Below are 22,517 nucleotides of genomic sequence, written 5' to 3' on the forward strand. Positions count from 1 at the left end.
TATATATATATATATATATATATATATATATATATAGTGGCTTTATTTTTTAATTTTTTTTATATATCTCATTTATATAAATAACATCTATAATATATATATATATATATATATATATATATATATATATATATATATATATACACTTACTTATTTCCTATGATTATGGCTATATACTTATACAGACTGAGGTAATAGCTTTGATCACCTTGAATACTTCCGTTCTTTCTTGAGTTACGGAGAAACTTTATTCACAAAAGTCGTATTGTATAAAGGGGACCATAATACGGTAGTTAACATTTTTTTTTATAGATGGATGCATAAAAGATGAAATTCAACTGTGTTTTCTTTTTTTTTTTTTTTTTTTTAAATGCCTTCATATGTTTTTGATTACATTGGTCGATGTAACTCCGACATTCTTCATAGTATGTCAAAAAATTATTAGTTTTGCAGATATTTTAATTGAAATAATGTTAAAAAAACCATAACGATACGATTAAAATATAATAAGGATAGTAATAAATAAATAATAATAATAAGAAAGTGATGGTTTCTTAGTTTTAGAATTACGCAGAATAAGAACAGAGTAAGCGCAAATAAATGCATAGTAAATAATCGCTTATTAATTATTTAATAATTTATGTAATATTATAAACAAGTCGCAATCTGAATAATTTTTTTGGCAAAATAAGATAAATTCAGTTCATAAGAATTTGTTTATAAAAATTGTTTATAACAAATTGTTAAGTAATAATTAACAAATATGTTGAGAAAATAAAAAATTTCTGCTTTTTAAAATGATATTCGATTGAATTTTCTATGACTTTTAGTTCTAGGGATATTCACACGTAAATGGAAGACGTGATTATTAACAGTATAGAAAAACATTATTTCTTCGGAAAAAAAATAATTTGTTTATTAATTATTGATTAATTGACATAATTTTATAAATCAATTGCAATCTGAATGTTTAGTTGGTAAAATACAATGAATTTAATTCTTAAGAATTTGTTTATAAAAATTGTTGTTTCTAATAAATTGTTAATTAATTATTTAACATATGCTGAAAAAATTAGATCAAATTCTGCCTTTTAAAATGATATTTTATTCAAGTCCCTATCATTATTAGTTCCGGAAATATTCCCATGTAAAAAAAAGATATAGCTATTAATAATGTAAATAAAACAAAATTATTTCTTTGGTAAGAAATTAATTTGTTTATTAAGTATTTATTAATGTATGTAAATTTATAAATCAGAGTTGTAATCTAAATTCTTCTTTTTAGCAAAATACGATAAATCAAGTTTATATGAATTTGTTTATAACAAATTATTTATAACAAATTGTTAATTAATAATTAACAATACGTCAGAAAAATAGAGATAATTATGCCATTTAAAATGGTATTTGATTCAAGTCTCTATGATTTTTAGTTTCAAAGATAATCCCATAAAATGAAAGACACTTACGTTGGCCTACTGATCCTCATAATTTCATTCAATTTAACTTGGTGTCATATTGACCTATATAAATTCCAAGAATTTACGGGTTTATGATTACGAACAGCTGTACTATACCAATTATGAATGGAAATCTTTCAAAAGCGATATCTCCGAAACGAAGAATGGTATACACTTGAAATAAACATTGTTTTCAAGCGTAATTTATTCTTTATTTATTTAATTATTGCAATAATATTGATATAATGAAATCGATTTTGTTGATAATTTGTTAAATTGAATTTTTTTCTATTCTCATAAAATTATAATATAAGAAAAAAGAAATTTTTTTTCCTTTTTTTTTTATAAGAACATAACTATAATGAACTCTTGAAAATTTTTATTGTAAATATTTATATGTAAATTTTACTTTTTTTTTTTAAATATGGAGTAAAAAATCTATTAATAGTCGTCAATGTACGATATCGAAAGATCAAAAATTCAAAAGACTTTTCTTTCGTAATATAGATGTAACTGTGAAATATCTTTTAAAATAATAATTTTTAAACATACATGGATTAACATATTTTTTATAGAGAATATAAAGCTTCATCAACTAATAAAATTAAGTACATTATGATTATGTTTAAAAAAAAACTTAGTTGAATTACACTTAGTCAACTTACAAAAAAATTATTACTGCCGCATTATAATTCCTCCCGTATCGTATGATTTTTCTAAATAAAGTTTCTCCATATCTTTAAATAGAACTGTGATATTTAAGGTGATCAAAGTAATTGTTCTATGTAGTTATATATAAAGTATACTAACTCATAAAATATTTTTTATGACAAGAATAAATAAAAATCGAGAAGATAGAAATAGCAAAAAATAAAGGATAGGAACATACATATAAAAATAATAAAATACCTTATATATTATAAAAATAAATAAATAAATGAATAAAAGGACAAGAAAAAAAATTGATTTATGAATTCATCGTTTATTAGTCATTTGGTTGAGAAAATTGATCGTATTATTGCGATTACACAGCTTGTTAAACTTCAATGCGCCGTAATTCAATGAAATGTCGATGTAAAGATACACTGTAGATGCTTGTTGGATTCCTATTGATATCCTCTATCCATGTTTATTAGACTAAAAATATCGATTTCCGTTGATACAACAAAAATTATTATGACTTCTGTATCTTGACAACGGTGTTCACTGTGAAATAACTCCAATAAATATTAAATTTCCTTCTCGAAACATAGTAACATTAATTTGAAGCATTCGTTCATAAAAATCGATAAGATCGACGATATTGGATCGTATTATTTAAAAATGAGACTTATTATATGATATATCGACTAATAAAAGAGAAATATATATATATTTTTTTTTACGACAATAAAGATGAATAAAAATACTGAAATTGAGAAGAATAAAAGAATAGATAAAAACTCGTAAAGTTTAGATTATTATCGTACGTTCGAGTACGTTTATAAACGTAAATAAGATTATAGTGAGATAGTGAGTTTGAAAAGAAAGAGAATGAGAGAGAAAGAGAATCACATACACACACACACATAGAGAGAGAGATAGAGATAGAGAGAGAGAGAGAGAGAGAGAGAGAGAGAGAGAGAGAGAGAGATTTTACACTCTTCGAAGTGTAGAAAAGTTAACGATATATCGCAAGCAATGTTGAAATTGTATTGTATGAAACTTACTTCTTACTTTGTGTACCGGAGATAAAGTTTCTTATACCGTCTTCGTACACATTGTCACCCTATGGTAGGAACAAGCAAAAGCCTTTCCTACGAAGAGAGAGTTTATGTTGAAACATTTTCTCTTCCTTAGATACAAGCTCTCTTCGCGACAACTCATCGTCGAATGTGTAGAAGAAGCTTGTAAGATCGATGTTCCTTCGTCGAATCTGTCCTTGAAATTAATTGCTTTCGCTTTTCAAGCTTTTAGGGATAACGTATAACTTTGTTGTTATCTACGTAGTATATAAATATATACATATATGTATATATACAAACATTCGACCTTGGATGTATTCAATATCTGTCTTTTTCTACGTAAATATCTATTTACTCTCTGAAACGATTAGTTTAATTATCGTATAGCTTTGCCATTGCTAACACATTTCAACTGTTAAACGATTAATATTATCTTATCTTTTGTACGCTAAGTCACGGTTATTTATTTAAATTATGTTTCCTTCACATTTTTTTATAATGAAGCGAAATAGTATTATTTTCTTTTTTGTTTTATTTATAATGATGAAATTTTTTTAATTAAAGTTAACTAAATTTATTAATATTATATATATATATAATAAATATATATTATATAAATATATAAATATATATATAAAATTATATATAAAATTATATAATATGTATTATAATAATGTTTTAATGATATATTTTAATAATAGTTTAATACAATTTTTCATCTTTTCTCTTTTAGGCTTAAATAAAATTTTATATACACATATACGTATATATATCAATATATACACTCATATACAGTGTCAGAATTCATAAATACATACAAACACACACACACTACATACGAAATTGGTATACATAATTCAAATATTTATAGTAATTTTATACTATCCTTCTATCTATCCTTTCTTTTTTAATTTTACATTATTTCGTGTCATTTTAATTTCTTTTTATCGTAGAAAGAATTTTATACGAGTATATACGTACATATATATGTGTACGTCATATCTCATAAAGAAGAAGTATATAGAATATTGTACATGGAATATTTTCTTATACATTTTAAGCTAATATACTTCCTTTTACTGTTACGTTCTTCATTTTAATTCGTTTTTGTCATAAAAGTAATTTTATTCGAGTATATATATATATGCAAAAGTTATATCATAGCTTATACAAAAAAGTATATATATTGTACACACATGTGTGTACGGGCGTGTGTGTATATATATACAAGATAGGCCAAAATACCTAAGAGGATTTTCGAAATCAATTAACTATTCTTTTTCTAAACTTTTCCGACAGAATTTTTTTCCTTTTTCAAATTGTAAAATCACAAGCATAGGAACATTTTTTAAGATTTGGAAACAAGAAAAAATTTAACCAAAAGAATTCACGATTTTTATAATCCGATAGAAACTTTTTAAATCACATTATATATCGTATTTATACAAATTTTAAACTATGTACTTCTACCATTTTTATTTCAATTAGTTTTCAATATAAAAAAAATTTTTGTATCAATCAATAAATATATCATAATTCATATGAAAGAAATACATGTATTGTGTGCGTATATATAAATATAATACGAATATTTCAAGGAAAGTTTCGCGTTGTATAAAATTGTATGTATCTATCGATACATATGTGTCTCGGTAAACAGTCTAGGTCACGTCGTTCATAAAACGACCCATAAGCATTAGTAAACATTCGTTTGTACTTACGACATAGAAAAAGGTCAAAGCTCTTCACTTCTGGTTAAATGTTCGTCTTGTTAAGACGTACATATATATATGTACGTCTTAACAAGACGAACATTTAATATATATATATATATTATATATATACGTATATATATACGTATATATATACGTATATATATATATATATATATATATATATATATATATATATATATATATATATATACGTATACGTATAAATTATTATCTTGAAATAGAAAATTATAGAACAATTTTTTAATGGATTAATTTAATAGAACAATTGTTTAATAGAATAATTGTTTAATAGAATAAATATTTTCAATATCGTTATAACATATATATATATATATATATATATATATATATATATCGTTATAACATTCCTAATCTTCAATGAGGGAATTATTGAACGTAAGAAAGAAGAAAGAAAAACAAATAAACGTACACTGAACGTAAGCAACGTTAATAGAAATTTTACGAGTAAGTTTTTATCTTTCATTTAGTTTTATATTCTTCTTTTTAATTTGTTTTCATCGTAAAACAAATTTCATGATTAAGTATATATACCTACGCATATACATACATACACACACATATATATATATATATATATATATATATATATATATATAGACACACACGTACACACATATATATGCGTGTGTATCATAGTCTTTAAGAAATAAACTTATATGCTGCAAGGTATGAAAATTTATGTGTACAGTTTGTTTAAATAGATAATTGTATAATATATATGTATGGATGTATATATTATATGTATATGTATACAATATTGTATAAAATTGAATTGGTATATAAATTGAGAACAATTATAAATAATAAGAACCAACGAAATAAGAAAACTATTAAGTATCAGTATTAATCAATGATCATTAGTCGAGTAGGATAAAAAAAAGCTAGGTTAGCCGAATATTAGAAAGATTAGATCTAACTTACACCAACTTGAAGATTAACGACGTAAGAGTAAAAACGATGTTAGTATTATATATATATATCTCTCATCATGTATATATATATATATATATATATATATATATATATATATCTCATCATGAAGAAGATCTTATATATTAATTACGACCCAGGTATTTTATACGCGTACGTACACATTTATATATGTATATAATATAAGAATTTATAAAATTTAATTGAAACATAAAACATGAGAGTAATCATTAAATAACAAGCGATCAATGAAATTAAAAGATCTTTAAATATCGGCATTATACAAGGACTGACAAAGAATAAAAAAGAAAAAAAAAAAAAAAGAAGATAAGGAAAAAAAGAGAAATTCGTTTGGCCCAAAATTAGATAGATTAGATCTAACGCGCGCTAAGTATTGACGAAAACAAACAAAAAAGAACAAAAGAAAAAGAAAATAAAAATCTGATCTTTCGATCTCGGAATCGATTAGGTTCGATGACGTAGTCAGAATTTCCTTTCGAACAAATCATCCTTCACCCTTAACTTCGTTCCCTTTCCCCTTTTACATCCCATTAATTTATTTTCGTTTTGCGGTCGAAGAAAAGTTATCAAATGTGTTTCAGTAATTAGCTATCTTTTAGTTGAACCATCGGAATGTAAATTTGCGAGTGGCACATCTATTCTGAAATGAGTTTGCTACCCTTTACTTTCTATCTCATTTTACATCTAACACATTTTCTTATAGTCCTCTTTCTTTCCTTATTTCTTACTTTCTTTCTTTTTCTCTATCTCATCCTACGTCTAACAAATTTTCTCATAATCTTCTTGTTCTCGCTCGCTCTCTCTCTCTCTCTCTCTCTCTCTCTCTCTTTTTGTCTGTCTCTCTTCTTCTTATTCCTTAAGGATATACTTAAACAACTCGAGTGGAAAAAAAGAGGGGTGCATACTGGTAGTGTCTTAACAGAAATGGGGACGCATAATCTTAGTATTTCTACATTCACCAAGAGACTCTGTTCTTTGTATTCTTAGTTTCTAGCTTGACTTTGGTACTGAGACAGCTGTGAGAATGAATAAAAATCAAGCATTGGTTAGAAACGTTCTCTCTAAGAGTTCTTTATTTATTCAATTTTCTTTTTTCTTTTTGTTTCGTTTTCTTTTTTCTCGCTTTCACTCATTTCTCTTGTTCGTCTTTCTTTTTCTCCAATTCTTCTTTTTTTGTTTTTATTTTTGTTTCAATTTACTTGAGATAACGCTGTTCAGAGTTATTACTTATTTTTAATCGATCATTCTTTTTTTCTTTTTACTTTGGATAATTTAATTTAATTCAGTTATTATTAATTATTATAATTAATCATTTTTCTCTTATTTAATTAGATTATTTAGATATTTAAGAGTAATCCTATTCCATTCTATTAAACTTAATCTAGTTTGATTTATTATTATTGAATTTTATTATTAATTTTTAATTAATCATTTTATTTATTCAGATTATTTAGATATATAAGAGAAAGGGAGAGAGAGAGAGAGAGAGAGAGAGAGAGAGAGAGAGAGAGAGAGCAGTCCCATTTTTATTTTATATTTTTTTTTATAATTAATATGATTTTTCGACAATTTATTATTATTTTTTAATTGATAATTTAATTTATTCGGATTAGAAAGATATTTAAGAGATAGTTATATTTTTGTTTACTTGTTTATTTTAAATAATTTTGTTTGATTCAATTATTACTAAATTTTAATACAATAAATTTTATTTCTTTAAATTATTGAAAAATTGAAGTTTGAATACTCGAAAATACAAGTTACAATGTGAAACGATATTATATTTAATATTCCAAGATATTAAATTATTAAATTGAATCTATCATGTTTTAATGCGAGAAAACGTTTTATTTAGATCTCTCTCGGATAAGATATAAATGATTTTATCATAAAGAAAATGAAATTGGCACAACGCGTTACGATATTCATCGAACTTTGTACGATCGTCTTAACGATAGACATACATATATACATATATAAGTTTTATTTCAAAACTTCTACGACTATAAAAAAAGATGTTTACATTTCTGCAACGAAACGTAAACGTCGAGATTTCAAGTTTAATAAGAATAAAATTGTATCGTTTGAAGAAGTAAAACCATGGAATGTTGTAACCTGTCTTTTACCGAGTTAAGAAGCGAAGCAATTTGAAATTCTTGCTACCACCAGAGAATCCACGTCAATCCCGTAATGTTATATAGAAAAAAAAAAGAAAAAAAAAAGAAAAGAGAATAAAAGAAAAAAGAAAATGGTTGAAAGTCATGGAAGTTAATTCGAATATAATGGAAAATGAGTACGAAGAAAGCAATGAAAGTTACTCCAATAGCATCTTACATGGGACTAAAATAACGTGGCCGAATAAATAAGGAAGAAATTTTTTAATACCCTCATCCTTATATATGTATATATTCAACCAAACGAACGACGTGTTCGGACTTTCTAATTATTTTTCCTTTAAGTATATTATATGAGTAAGATAATGAACGAAATTATATCCGAACTACGACATTATTACTGTATTATTCTTATGATTTAAATTTAGAACGTTTTGTATAAAGATCTGTTTTATTATTATTATTATTATTGTTATTATTATTATTATTATTATTATTATTATTATTATTATTATTATTATTATTATTATTATTATTATTATTATAAGAAACAATTCGAGTGAAACAAAACGATGAAAGAAAAACGAAAGGAGAAAAGAAAAAAGGCGGGAGAAAACTGTATTTCCCTTGTCAAGGAAAAATAATGAAAGAAAGAAAAAAAATGAAAGGTATTTGAAGGATTGTTTATTTAAGAAAAAACATAAAACGAAAGAAAAATTTTAGTTGTTATCGATACCAATGCCTTTTAATCTATCAAAGCAATCTAATTAAGTTCTAGTATTTCTTATCACGATAATTATATAAGTTTCTCGTAAAAAAAGAAAAAAAAAAAGAAAATAAATAAGTAAATAAAACACTTCAGTTACATAATTATAATTAATAGACATGCTTGTAATATACGAATAATTAAAAATATAAAAGAAAAAAAGATAACAAGAAGAAAAAGTAATACATAATTACTAATTTTTTATTTTGTAACCATTTATCATATATGTATGTATATATGATATAGTGATATGATATGATAATGTCATATACGAATATCATATGTATCTATGTATATATGTATATTACATATAATACATATTCAGTGTAGGACTAAAGTATTCGTACAGTATAATATGTATAATATTTCCATAATTTTACTGTACGAATACATAAGGCCCTCATTGTATATACAAGGTGAAGCAATAACTTTGATCACCCTGAATTTTTCCGTTCCTTTTAAAGATATGAAGTAACTCTGTTTACATAAGTCGTATGGTAAATATTATTAAAAGATCATATAGAGATATGACTGAAATATAGTAAAAGTAATAATAAGAAAATAATATTAACAGTAAATTACGAAAGGAAAGACACTTGAAATTTCATTCTTTCAATTTCATACATTATTGACTGTTAATAGATACTCTATTTTTTTTTTTTTTTAATTTAGACAAACAAAAGATAATTTGTAGAATTATATTAAAAAGTTTGAATGATTTTTTTTTATAGTTAAGTCTTTATCACGAAAGAAAAGAAAATATTCAATATAAAAATTTATTAACAAAATCGATTTTATTATACCGATTAACATTATTCCAATTGGTGAATAAATAAATCATAAATTAAGCTTAAAAATGATATTTCTTTCAGGTCTCTACGATTTTTCATTCCGGAAATATCGCCTTCAAAAGATTACAATTCATAATTCGTATATTACAGCTGTTCGTAGTAACAGTAGTAATAGTAATAGTAAGATCGCGTAAATTCTTCGAATTTATGTAAGTCAGTGTGTCATCAAACTAAATGAATGAAATTATGTAAGTTATTGCGTCAATGTAAACGTCTTACATTTATATGGGAATATTTCTGGAACTAAAAATTATAGAGACTTGAATCAAATACCATTTTAAATGGCATAATTATCTCTATTTTTCTGATGTATTGTTAATTATTAATTAACAATTTGTTATAAATAATTTGTTATAAACAAATTCATATAAACTTGATTTATCGTATTTTGCTAAAAAGAAGAATTCAGATTACAACTCTGATTTATAAATTTACATACATTAATAAATACTTAATAAACAAATTATTTTCTTACCAAAGAAATAATTTTATTTTATTTACATTATTAATAGCTATATCTTTTTTTACATGAGAATATTTTCGGAACTACAAATGATAGAGACCTGAATCAAATATCATTTTAAAAGGCAAAATTTGATCTAATTTTTTCAGCATATGTTAAATAATTAATTAACAATTTATTGAAAACAACTTTATATTTTTATAAACAAATTCTTAAGAATTAAATTCATTGTATTTTAACAACTAAACATTCAGATTGCAATTGATTTATAAAATTAAATAAATTAATCAATAATTAATAAACAAATTATTTTTTTTCCGAAGAAATAATTTTTATTTGTACTGTTAATAAGCACATCTTTTATTTACATGGGGATATCTTTGAAATTAAAAGTTGTTTAAACATGAATCAAATACTCGAAAGAAAACACAAATTAAGGACAGAATAATAATGCAAGGTGCATTAAGAAATCATCATTTTCGTACAACAACTATTTACTTAATATTATTTTTATTATATTTTAGTCATATCTCTAAATAATTTCTTAGTAATATTTACATTAAAATATATCCTAAACTAAAAATTTTTCGATATACATACGTAGATAATATACGTAGAGTAATATATTTTTAACTCCATCAACTTATGCAATCAAAAACGTATGATTCCATTTTAAAAAAACTCAGTTAACCTTCACATATACTTGTCATGTCCGACTACAAATAAATTATTTATGCTATGCCATCGCCCCCTTTATACTACACGGTTTTTATAAACAAAATTTCATCATATCTTTAAAAAGAACGTAGATATCCAACGTGATCATAGTTATTGTCTCACCCTATATAATTGTAAATAAATAAATTAAAGGATATTGATATTGAATATCAGATTATATATATATATATATATATATATATAAATATATATATACACGTACATATCAATTTATCATATATATATATATATATATATATATATATATATATATATATATATATATATATATAAATTGGTGAGTCGTTTAAATTAATATTAATTGTGAATTAATTTATTTGTTTACAGTTCTGTTATTGTACATTAATAAAATCCTGATATATAACGCATTAATTATAATTAAATATTACGTTTTGCATTATTGAAGGATAAAAGTGTTATTAAATGTGTTAGAAAATATTTGTCGAATTAATGGAAAATGTGTAAAAGTTATTTTGTCGTTCTTCCTATGGCAAATAGAAAAATAAAAGTGGATCAAAATGAACGAAAAGAGAAAGAGAGAGGGAGAGAGAGGGTGGGGGGGTGGAAGAGAAAGAGAAAGAGAAGTTGAACACTATCTAATTAGTTGGAATAATAACTTCAGCCGGTAATAGTATCACCGATAATTTTCTCGTCAGCTCGACCATTTATGAAATGTATACTTATGCACACACAGACATACACATACATACTTATACTCTTACAGGCGCATAGACAGATAGACAAATAGACAGACAGGCAGATACTCAAAATAATGTAAATGGTGTTAGAAAAGCTATTGTTTCTAGGATCGTGCAACAACAAATACGACGGCTTAGTGCGGAATCGCATGCTCGAGATGCGAGCAAATTGACCGTTTAACTTTACGAGCCAATTAGTAGATCTATTTATTGAGAATTAGGGGAGGTAAATGAGCTCGCATCTTTCAGAAGACAACTTTCGTTCGAAACGTTTGAGAAATCAACGAGATTATATTCTGACAGCCTTGATAAATTAAATTAATTCAATTTTGATTGAAAGGAATAATTTTTTTTTCCTTTTTTCTTTTTTTCTTTTTTACTTTTTTCTTTTTCTTTCTATCAAATTTTCTAACATTTATTAATTTAATTCAAAATTATTCGTATGTCGTTATTTCTATTTCGTTTGTGAATATATTATAGTAATCCTTTCGATATTAATTATTTTATATCAAGTTAAGAAACATAAAAATGATAGGTACGAAAAAGGAAAAAAAGAAAAAAAACCAAATAAATAGAATGACGATGAAAGTTCACGTAATCGTTCACGTGACTGTTTAAACGCTCTCCGTCGTCATAAATTCGAATCTCGTCTACGTCTCTACGTTTATTATTTTTTTTTCCTTCTTCCTTTTTTCTCTTTTGCATCCATTAATTTATTTCCGAACCGATTACGAAATATCTGCAAAAGAGTTAAATGGATTTATTGAAGTTACGTTTTGAAGGATAACGAGGGAAAATGTGAAATGAAAGGTGGAGAGAGAAAGAGAGGGAGGGAGAGAGAGAGAGAGAGAGAGTGAAAAAAAATGCTGACAAGCTCACGTGGAACCACGTTAAAATGGTCCCCTTTATCGTAAAATGATTTCAAAACTCGTTTGAATTATTTTTTTCTCGCTCGTTAATTTATTTCCGAAAAAAAAAAGAAGAAAAGAAAAGAAACCTACAAAGAGTTTGGTGGACATTATCGTAGTCAAACAATTTTTACGTAAAAGGAATGAAAAAAGTGAATTAAAAGGAAAAATTGTTTTTCCTTGGTTTGAGATGTTTTGTTATTAATATTTTTTTTTTGTTTTATATATCATTATATTAAAAAACAAAAAAAAAAAAAAATATATATATATATATATATATATAGATATTTTCGTTTTCATTTATTTTTTGACACTTTCTTTTTTTCTCCAATTTATTACGAAGTCTACGACGTAAGATCTACGAAGATTTAAGTGTGATGATTTATAAAAGTTAAAGTTAGAGTTATAACGGGATAAAATATGGAAGGAAATAAAATAGAATGTTGATTTAAGCTAACGTAATACAAGTTGAAACAACCTCTATCGATATAATTTCGAATCTCTCATTTATTTAATGGATAGAAAAAATGTATTAATCCATTTATCCATTTTTTCATTAATTCATCTATTCATTTTTATTCATTAATATATACACATACACACACACACACACACACACACACACACACACACACACACACACATATACATACATACATATATATATATATATATATATATATATATATATATATATATATATATATTTAAATATAGTTAACAAAAATGTCTTCAAAGAATTAATGGATATGTGAAATTATAATCGAATAGAAAATTTGAAAACAATATATACATAATATGTACATATGTATCATTCTAGATTTAACATGAAATATAATATATATATATATATATATATATATATATATATATATATATATATGTGTGTGTATATATACATTTCAAAAGTAATTAGTATCATCTTATGAGCGTTTATCATAAAAACAAATCAACTCAATAAGAATTCTTAAGCACGATAAAAGCTTCTTTAGCAGTACATAAAAGTAGGGTTACTTATTGAGTTGCACAAAATGATCTTTCTGACGAGAAGAAGACGAGCTTATGACAATCGAGAAGAAAAGAAAGAGTGAATTTGATTTCTCGTTAATGATCTCATTCCCTCTCTCTCTCTCTCTCTCTCTCTCTCTCTCTCTCTCTCTCTCTCTGTCTCTCATTTTCTCTCTCTTATTCTTTATCGAACAAAAGATCGAAAGTAGGACATTGCACGTTGGGACATCGAGATAACCGTACCATGCTATACGAGAAGACACAATGAATGAAATAAGATTGTAAGAGAGGCATCTTTGATAAACGAGCACGATAAAACCGACAATGTGAATGATCGATCTGAATAATCTAACATGAAAGTGTGAGACAAATGATGAGAGAATGGCTATCCTCAATCGAGTAAATTTCAATTTTCATTTGTTTCAAAGTGAACTCATTAAGAAACAAAGAAAGAATATTGTAACAGGATGAGAATTGTCAAATAAGACATATGGATTATCTTTTTATATTTTTAATATTTATATACGTATCCTTGAAATGAAACTTCGTGAATATCGACATTATTTTTTTATATAAAATTATATTATATAACATTATATTTTATATATAAAATATTTTTGATATATATATATATATATATATATATATATATATATATAGCAAATATACATGAATTCTTGTCTAGCGATTTTTAAAAAAATTTTTTAAAAGAGAGAGAAAGAGAAAAAAGATAGAGAGAGAGAGAGAGAGAGAGAGAGAGAGAGAGAGAGAGAGTGAAAGAATATGTAACAAAGCGAGGATAATGATTTAATATGTCCTTTGAATGATCTTGGAAATTTTGATCGTTTTGATAAAATCATTTCGATAAATATATAACATATACATACATACACGCACGCACATACATCGATTTTCATCTAAATTATGAGAACTTATCAAGAGAAAGAGCGAAAGATATATATATATATATATATATTTTTTTTTTTTCTTTTTTTTTCATTTAATTTATTGGAACTCATTAGAACAGACAGAAAACATGAAATAGAATGAGAATTCATTAAATACAATAGAAGTACTATTTAATATATACATTGAACGAATTTGTGTGTTCCGTATCATAACAATAAAATATTATCGATGAATATAGAATGATCAAGCATTAACATAACATAAATATAAACATATCATTGATTTTTATTTAGTTCGAGAGAATTCGTCAAAGAAAAGAAAAAAATAGAAATAAACGTAATGCATGCAACGTCGTGATAATTATCAAACGATAGACAATAATTTGTAATGTTTTTTTTGAATTTAACTTTTAAATCATTAAAATTTTGTAAATAATTATAGTTTAAATACTTGTTTTCCTTTTCTCTTTATATTCTTAACATTTATGATAGTTTCGTATAAAGGATGCGTGATAGATTGTATGATTGTACGGTGTATATACTTATTTACGCGTCGTACGCTCGAAAGACATCTCTATGTTTCTCATCCATCATCTTTGCACGTGTATATATTCTCAGGATATACTTTGTACACGGGATAAATGATACATGATGAAAAAAAAAAAAAGAAAAAAAAAGAGCGATCATTCAGAAGATGGACGCATGTATTTGTAATGTAAAAAAATATAAGAAGATTGATAAGTAATTTGTATACACACATGTTAAAGTCGAAGTTTATAAGAATAATTAATGTAATCACTTTTTTGTTGTCATTAAATTCGATGAAAAAAAGTACTTCCACTTTTTCATTTATAATAAATAAATTATATAATAAAATTATATTAAATAATTATATAATAAATAAATTTAAATTAATTTCAAAATTTATCAAAAGATTGTTCATTAGATTAGAAATATAATGTCGGGAGAAATTATAAAAATTCGTTGTGTGCATCTAAATTTCGTCATTTTTATACTACCTATTGTCAAACAAAGAAATTGTAAATACATGTAAAAACAATTTTTGTATTATTCTTATTATCATTGGATGACTATGAAGGCACAAAGTGTTCTTTTTTGTAATTATTATACAACAAATCAATTTCAATCAATAGTTTCTAGACGAATGGATAATAAAAAAAAAAAGAAAAGAAGTGAAAAAACGTTTACTAGTTAAAAAAAAAAAACCAAAAGAAAAGAAATACTTTTATCAAAATTTGTCGAGCGCCTCAAAATTCCGCCATTTTGTTATCTTCTAATATCACTGAAAAATGAAAGTCAGGGAAATATTGTAAAAATACAAGCATGTGTCTTTCTTAACATAATAATGTACATTCTTATGGGAAATAAATGTAAGACAGTGCAGCCGGTGCATGATAGTGCTATATAACGAAATGATATATTATATATCTTTTTGTACATATACGATTGAAATTGAGTTCTCTCTCTTTCTCTCTCTCTCTCTCTCTCTCTCACTCTCTCCTTTTCTTTCTTTTTTTCTCTTCTTTTCTCTTTCACAAAAGAAAGCATCTCTCGGACGTCTTATAAAAGTTGGAATTCGCGAAGAAACGTGCATGAAATTTCGAATCGACTTGAGAAACGCATTTATGCGAGTAATAGATAATGTTGTTGGAAAAATGTATAAAAAAAAATAAAGAGGAGAAAAATGAAAAAATAAATAAAATGAAATAAAATAAAGAGAAAGAAAAGAAAATCAGACAAAATAAAATAAAAAAAAAAAATAAAATAAAATAAAATAAAATAAATAAAATAAAAAAGAAATTAATGGAAAAAGAATTTCTTTCTTTTTTATTTTATTTTTTTTTTTTATTTATTTATTTATTTTTTCTTTTTCTTCATCTTTTCTCTCGTTTTTCTTTTCAACGTCGTGCAAAGAACTAAAGCTTATACGTGGAATTAAAATAAACAGGAACGTAATTACTCTAGGATGACTCTCGTTTAAAAAAACACTACACATTTTTTTACACCACCTCGTATAATCTCTTCTCTCTTTCTCTCTCTCTCTCTCTCTCTCTCTCTCTCTCTCTCTCTCTCTCTCTCTTTCATTCAACTTTTGTACCATTACGACCTATATAACTTTTTTAACGGAATGACTGGTATCTAACGTAAAAGCTTATTTTCATCGTCTATTTAAACGTATGTATGTATATAGAAATATATAGTAATACAAGTATGTGTTCGTATATTAAATATGCGAAGTTAAAAAAAAAGTGGAAAAAAAAGAAAAAAGACGGAGAGAGAGAGAGAGAGAAAGAGAGAGAGAGAGAAAGAGAGAAAGAGAGCGTGAAATTTAAATCGAAAATTAAACGGTTTAAACGGTCCTTGATATAATAAATACAATTCTGAATGATCGTAAGCCAATTAGTCGAATTAACTCATCATAATTATTCTTTTTTCTTTTTATTTATTTATTTTTTTTCTTCTTTTTTTTTCTACGAACATTCAACTGGCATAGATGTAAAAAGAAAAACAAAAAAAATTTGTTGTTCGAATGAAAAGAAAAAGGAATATAATGATATGAAATAAAATTGGAAAAAAATATTTCCTTTCGAATTAACTAGAAAAACGATGTTTGATAGAAAGGTTTTTTTCTCTTTTTTTTTTCTTTTTTAATTATTTTTCTTTTTCTTTAATAATTTTTTTCTTGGAAACTAGATATGAACTAATTCCAAGTGCAATTTGTGATTTTCTTCGAAGTTTGAAATAGACAATCGCAATTGTTAAATTTCTTTGAACGAATCATTCAAGGGATCGACTTTGTACTAGAAATTTTCGAAGCGGAAATTTAAGAAGTTTCTTTTCGTAGAAAACAAGTTCTCTATCTTCTCATCGTTTTACTCGTAGATATATGAAACTGATCAGAATGGGGTCCACGTAAAGTGTTACCAGCTGTTCTCCTCGAATCTATTGAGATAATCGATTATAAAAAATATTTTTTTTCTTTTTTTCTTTTCGATTCTTTTATCAATACGATAGAAGTAATTATTTAATAAGAAAAAATCGAATTAACACGAATATCTTCTTTTTCGTTTGTTTTTATTATCGAAAACATATTCATGTATTTAATTGAAAAAAATAATATATATGTATATAAATTATTATTTATTTCGATAATATATTAATAAAATGTGCTGTTTATTTCAAAAATCGTACGATTTAATGAAATAGTAAAAGAAAGGAAAAATAAGTATATAACAAGTGTGTATACATATACATAGACATTAGTAATTACTATTACTAGTATAGATATATCAATGTATAGAAATAAAATAATAACGATTATAGTAGAACAAATTATTTTGTTAAGTAAAATATGCTTATTTTGATAATTCTTACAAAATTCATTACGTGAATAAATTTGTACGATTGAATAAAGAAAAAAGAAAAAAAAAAGGGGAAAAAAATATTCAAGCTAAGTCGCTATGTTACATTTTACAAAAATCAACAAATTATTGTTTACTTCACCAGTCTCTTTAGAAAATTCATTAATGTTTATTCGAAAAACTTTCCATGAATTAGGATTAGAAAAAGAATTAATAAAAAATAAATGGGGGTAGAAAAAGAAATAGAGTGACAAAAAAAGAATAGGAGACCAAAAGAAAAAAAGATGAACAAAAAAGAATGTAAATAGAAAGTCGTAACAATTGCTATAAAAATAGTCCGTAACACTTTAAATGGACTACCCTCTATCTCAGTGTCTTTTCATGACCCTTTTTCTTTTACTATTAGTGTGTGAAAGAGAGAGAGAGAGAGAGAGAGAGAGAGAGACAAAAAGATAGGAATAGAACAGTGGCACGATACCATAATGTCCGTTCTCTTTCTCGAATAAAGTTCCAATAAAACTTGGACTCCAAAGAAAGTGCCTCGTTTATCTTGCACGGTCAGTATCTTCGATACATCGAATGAATACGCGTAACTGGTGGTAGTATAAAAGAAAAGAGAAAAGGAAAGAGAAAGATAAAGATAAAGAGGAGAGAAAATATACTCGCAACTTTTGAAATGTGCAGAAAGTTCGAAGTAAAGTAAGTATACTTTTCGACTTTCTTCCTGTCCGATCAAAGTCTACCTCATCTTTTTCTTTGATACGTTGAAATAATCCAATAAACGAGAATAGATTCATGCAAGAATTTGTAAGAAAGATGGCTTTTTCCAAAGGAAAATTGAAGTTTAAGCTTCTTATCTATTATATATATATATATATATATATATATATATATATATATATATATATATATATATATAGTGTATGTATACATATATATATATCGTTTATAAGTTAGAATTTAACAAAAATTTTGTTTGTGAATGATCATTCCAAAATATATTCCATAATAATTTTTCATTAATAAATAATAAATATTAAATGTATATTATTTTATCTTTTATAAAAAATAAATTTCTACATATTTATATAAATTTATTATTTTATTATCACAAAATGACCATATAATAAATATATAATAAATATAATATATATAGTATATATATATATATTATTATATAATATTAATACTACATATAGTATTTAATATATATATATATAATTTAAATAATATAAATTATAGGATAATAAATGTATAATTTGATTATTATAAATTTTGTTAGATAATAAAAAGGATGTAGTTTTAATATTTCCAATTGTTAAATAATAAATTGATAATTTTATTATTAGCAGGTATTATAAATTAATAATAAAATAAATAGTAAATTAATAATATTTAAAACAAAATAAAAATGATTAATCAATTAACATTCAGGTAATTTTTATATTTTTCTCTTTTTTTTTTGTATCTCTTTTGTATTTCTAGTACTGTTATGAAATTTCGTCTTTTTTTTTTTTTATTGTAATATTTACTTCTGTAATATTTTCATGATTTAATGCGAATAAAAGAAAAAAACAAAAATGAGCTGTGTAGTAGGTAAACAAAGGACGCTCTCTCTCCTTTAAAACGATCCTCTCGTCCATTCTTGTCTCGTTGGTTTTTTCTTCACAAAGTACGCTGTCTCATCCTCGAAAGAAAATTGCGAAATTGATCGTTCTACTTTAAGATAGTACTGACCTATCACAAAATGTCGTCGCATAGGATACTAAGAAGAATTCCTTCGAAAATATTTCAGAATCAAATAGGAAGATCAATTTCATAATTAAACAAAATTATTTTTTATCAATTAATAATCGAAATAATTTGAATTAATTTATTTCGAAACTCGACAAAATTTCTTCCGAATTATTTGTTATTGATTATAAAAAAAAACTTTTTTTTTTTTTTTTTTTTTTTTTTAATAAAAACATCCAAATGATTGGATCGATTTGCTTCGAAATTCATTCAAAATTCTTTCGATAATTTTAAAACGAAGAAAAAGAGGATCTATTTCGAATTCAAATTAAATTATTTAATATTAATTAACGACAGATTTTTCTTTCAAAATAAAAATTAAATTAATTAACTTTGATATCATTCGTTTCGACTATTTTTAAATAAAATAAAAAATGTTGTTTTCAAGTTTAATAAGCAATTATTAAAAAACAAAGAAAAAGTTATATTGTTTAAATATATTTCAACAAAAATATATTTTAAAATATAAAAAATAAGCCAACATTCACAATTCTCTCTTAATTATATAAACACGAACTTCATTGTTTTTTCTCTTTTTTTTTTTTTTTAATTATTTTTACATTTATAAAAATGTCAGTTTCTAAAAAAAATTATTTATAAATAAAAAAAACAATATTATTATATTAAATAAAACGAAACGTAAAAATAATTCGAGTAAAATCAAGAGTATTTTGACTTTTTATAAATAAATAAAAAAAAAAGGATAAATATTATATTATAATTTGCTTTGATTTTTAAAAATTTAATTTACTTTGATATCATTCGTTGCAAAAAAAAAATGAAAAAAAAAAAGAAGAAAAAAGGAAAAGAACATAAAAGACAATTTGATTCTTTTCAAAGTCAACCAAACGGTATCTTTGATCTCGATTAGATATCGTTGTATCCAATCCAATAAAAGGAGTCGACCAAGCAATTATTTTCGACCATATTCGATCGTTCTATTTCGACTGTTCTAAATCCCTCGTCTCCCTCGTCTCTCTTTCTCTCTCCCCTTGCTTTTACAGTCCATCGTATCGACTAATTGCCCAATGGCACGTAAACGACTTTTCCATACCTTCCCGAATCATTCTCGATTTATTAATATTCTTCGCATATCAAATTCGATTCGTATGTAAATTTTGTAAGTTGAAATAACAGTTCGATAATTCATCTTTCAACGAGCTTGAATGTATTATGAAATTTTATCGAGAGAAAAAAAATGGATAACAAAAAAAAAATTTTAAAAGGTACGGTAAAATCCATGATTTATACAAAATTAATTAAAGAAAAGAAAAACATGTGTAATTAAAAAGTTACATATCGAGATATTACAAATAAATAATTAATATAAAATTAAGTTTTTATTATTATATAAATTATATAAACGAATGTAGTATATATATATATATATATATATATATATATATATATATATGAATGTTATTATATAAATTATTGATAACGATTGATATCGTTTTGAAAATGATAATAGTAATAGAAATTTCGAAAAGCGTATAGAGATTGGTTAAGATAATATTTAGGTAATATTTAAGTAATATTTATCTATGATATAATGTGATCGTATCGATAGTTTGTCCACGAGAGGTCTATTGATACTATCATCGATTATTACCGATAATATACCCAGAAGTTTGTAATAAAATAATAATACAATTCAATGAAACATTAGCACTAAAGATCTATACCGAAAATATCGATTGAAATCGAATTTTTGAGATAACTAATATGAGTATTCTTCGATTGACTTCGTTCTTCTAGTCTCAATGTCGTATCAAAGAATTAAACGAGAAATTGAAGAAACGATAAAAAAAGAAATATATATATATATATTACTCGATATGATATCCCAAAATATACAATGTTAAATAAATAAAAATATAATACGTCACGTTAATAAAACACATTTGATTTTACTCAAAATATTTTTATGTTCGTTTTATCTAATATAATAGTATTGTTTATTATTATTATTTTTTTTTTTGATAATTTTTTAGAAGAAACTAACATTTTTTTAAATTTAAAAAGTATTTAAAACAAATGCTTTAGATTTAATATTCGAAAAAAAATAATAATTCCCGAAAGAAAATTTACTTAATGAAATTTAAATTTTAGATGTATCTAGCGTTATCTTAAATTAAACGCGATCCGGGTTACATAAATTGTCGGAAATTAAGGGCAACGATATTTCTGAAAATTTTACAATATATGTTGGGAAAAAAAAACATATCACCGACAAGGATACGAAAATGATCCTTTTTTTTACGGCTTCTAATTCATTGAATCAATATCTTTCAATATTCAATTAAATATTTTAAACAAATGCGAATGGTATTTAATAATAAAATAACAGTACGTAATATAAATGACGCAATCTCGATAGAATTCTGACATTTAATTATTTATACTAACGATCAAAATATTTATCGTTAATTAATGAAAAAGATTGAACAAATAATCCCTAAAAGATTATCTTTGTCGTCAGAATATTTAAATTAATTTGCTTTTATATATCAAAATAAAATAGTTGATATAATATCTATATAATTGTAATTAAAATATATATACACATATATATATATATACATATATATATATATATATACTATCCTTCGAAAAATCTCCATTCAATCATTTTACTTATTATATAAATTTATTCTCTTTAATCAGAATCCAAATGAGAAGAGCTTTATATTTGAATCATGATAAAAGATCCGATGTTGAGTACTCAAATGCATGCTCGGATTTAAGTTTGAATATTCGAATATCGAAGATTTAAATATCGAATCAGATTTTAAGTTATAATGAGTAATTCAAATTCTCGGATATTCGAATGTTAAGAGCTTTATGATAAAACCTCCTTTTTTATAAATTAGTAAAAAAGATATTAATAATTAAAAATACCGTATTTCCTTCTGTTTACCTTTTTTTTTATAAACATTCTATATAAACATTCGTACGTATGATTAATAAATTTTAATAAATAATTTCTTATTT

At 24.1% G+C, this 22,517-nt stretch overlaps 1 protein-coding gene and 1 long non-coding RNA gene across 8 annotated transcripts in view; both read right to left on the reverse strand.

Annotated features, from left to right (window-relative positions):
* Positions 1–22,517, reverse strand: part of LOC124427809 (octopamine receptor beta-3R-like) — a 127,270-nt gene that overhangs the window by 44,253 nt on the left and 60,500 nt on the right. The window lies entirely within an intron of this gene.
* On the reverse strand, positions 2,423–3,512 carry LOC124427810. The gene is made up of 2 exons (XR_006943028.1): positions 3,170–3,512; positions 2,423–2,666 (listed from the first exon to the last, which is right to left on the reverse strand). It is a non-coding gene; the product is annotated as an uncharacterized LOC124427810 (long non-coding RNA).

The sequence above is a fragment of the Vespa crabro genome, chromosome 11 (assembly GCF_910589235.1).
Source record: "Vespa crabro chromosome 11, iyVesCrab1.2, whole genome shotgun sequence".
Classification (NCBI taxonomy): Eukaryota; Metazoa; Arthropoda; class Insecta; order Hymenoptera; family Vespidae; genus Vespa; species Vespa crabro.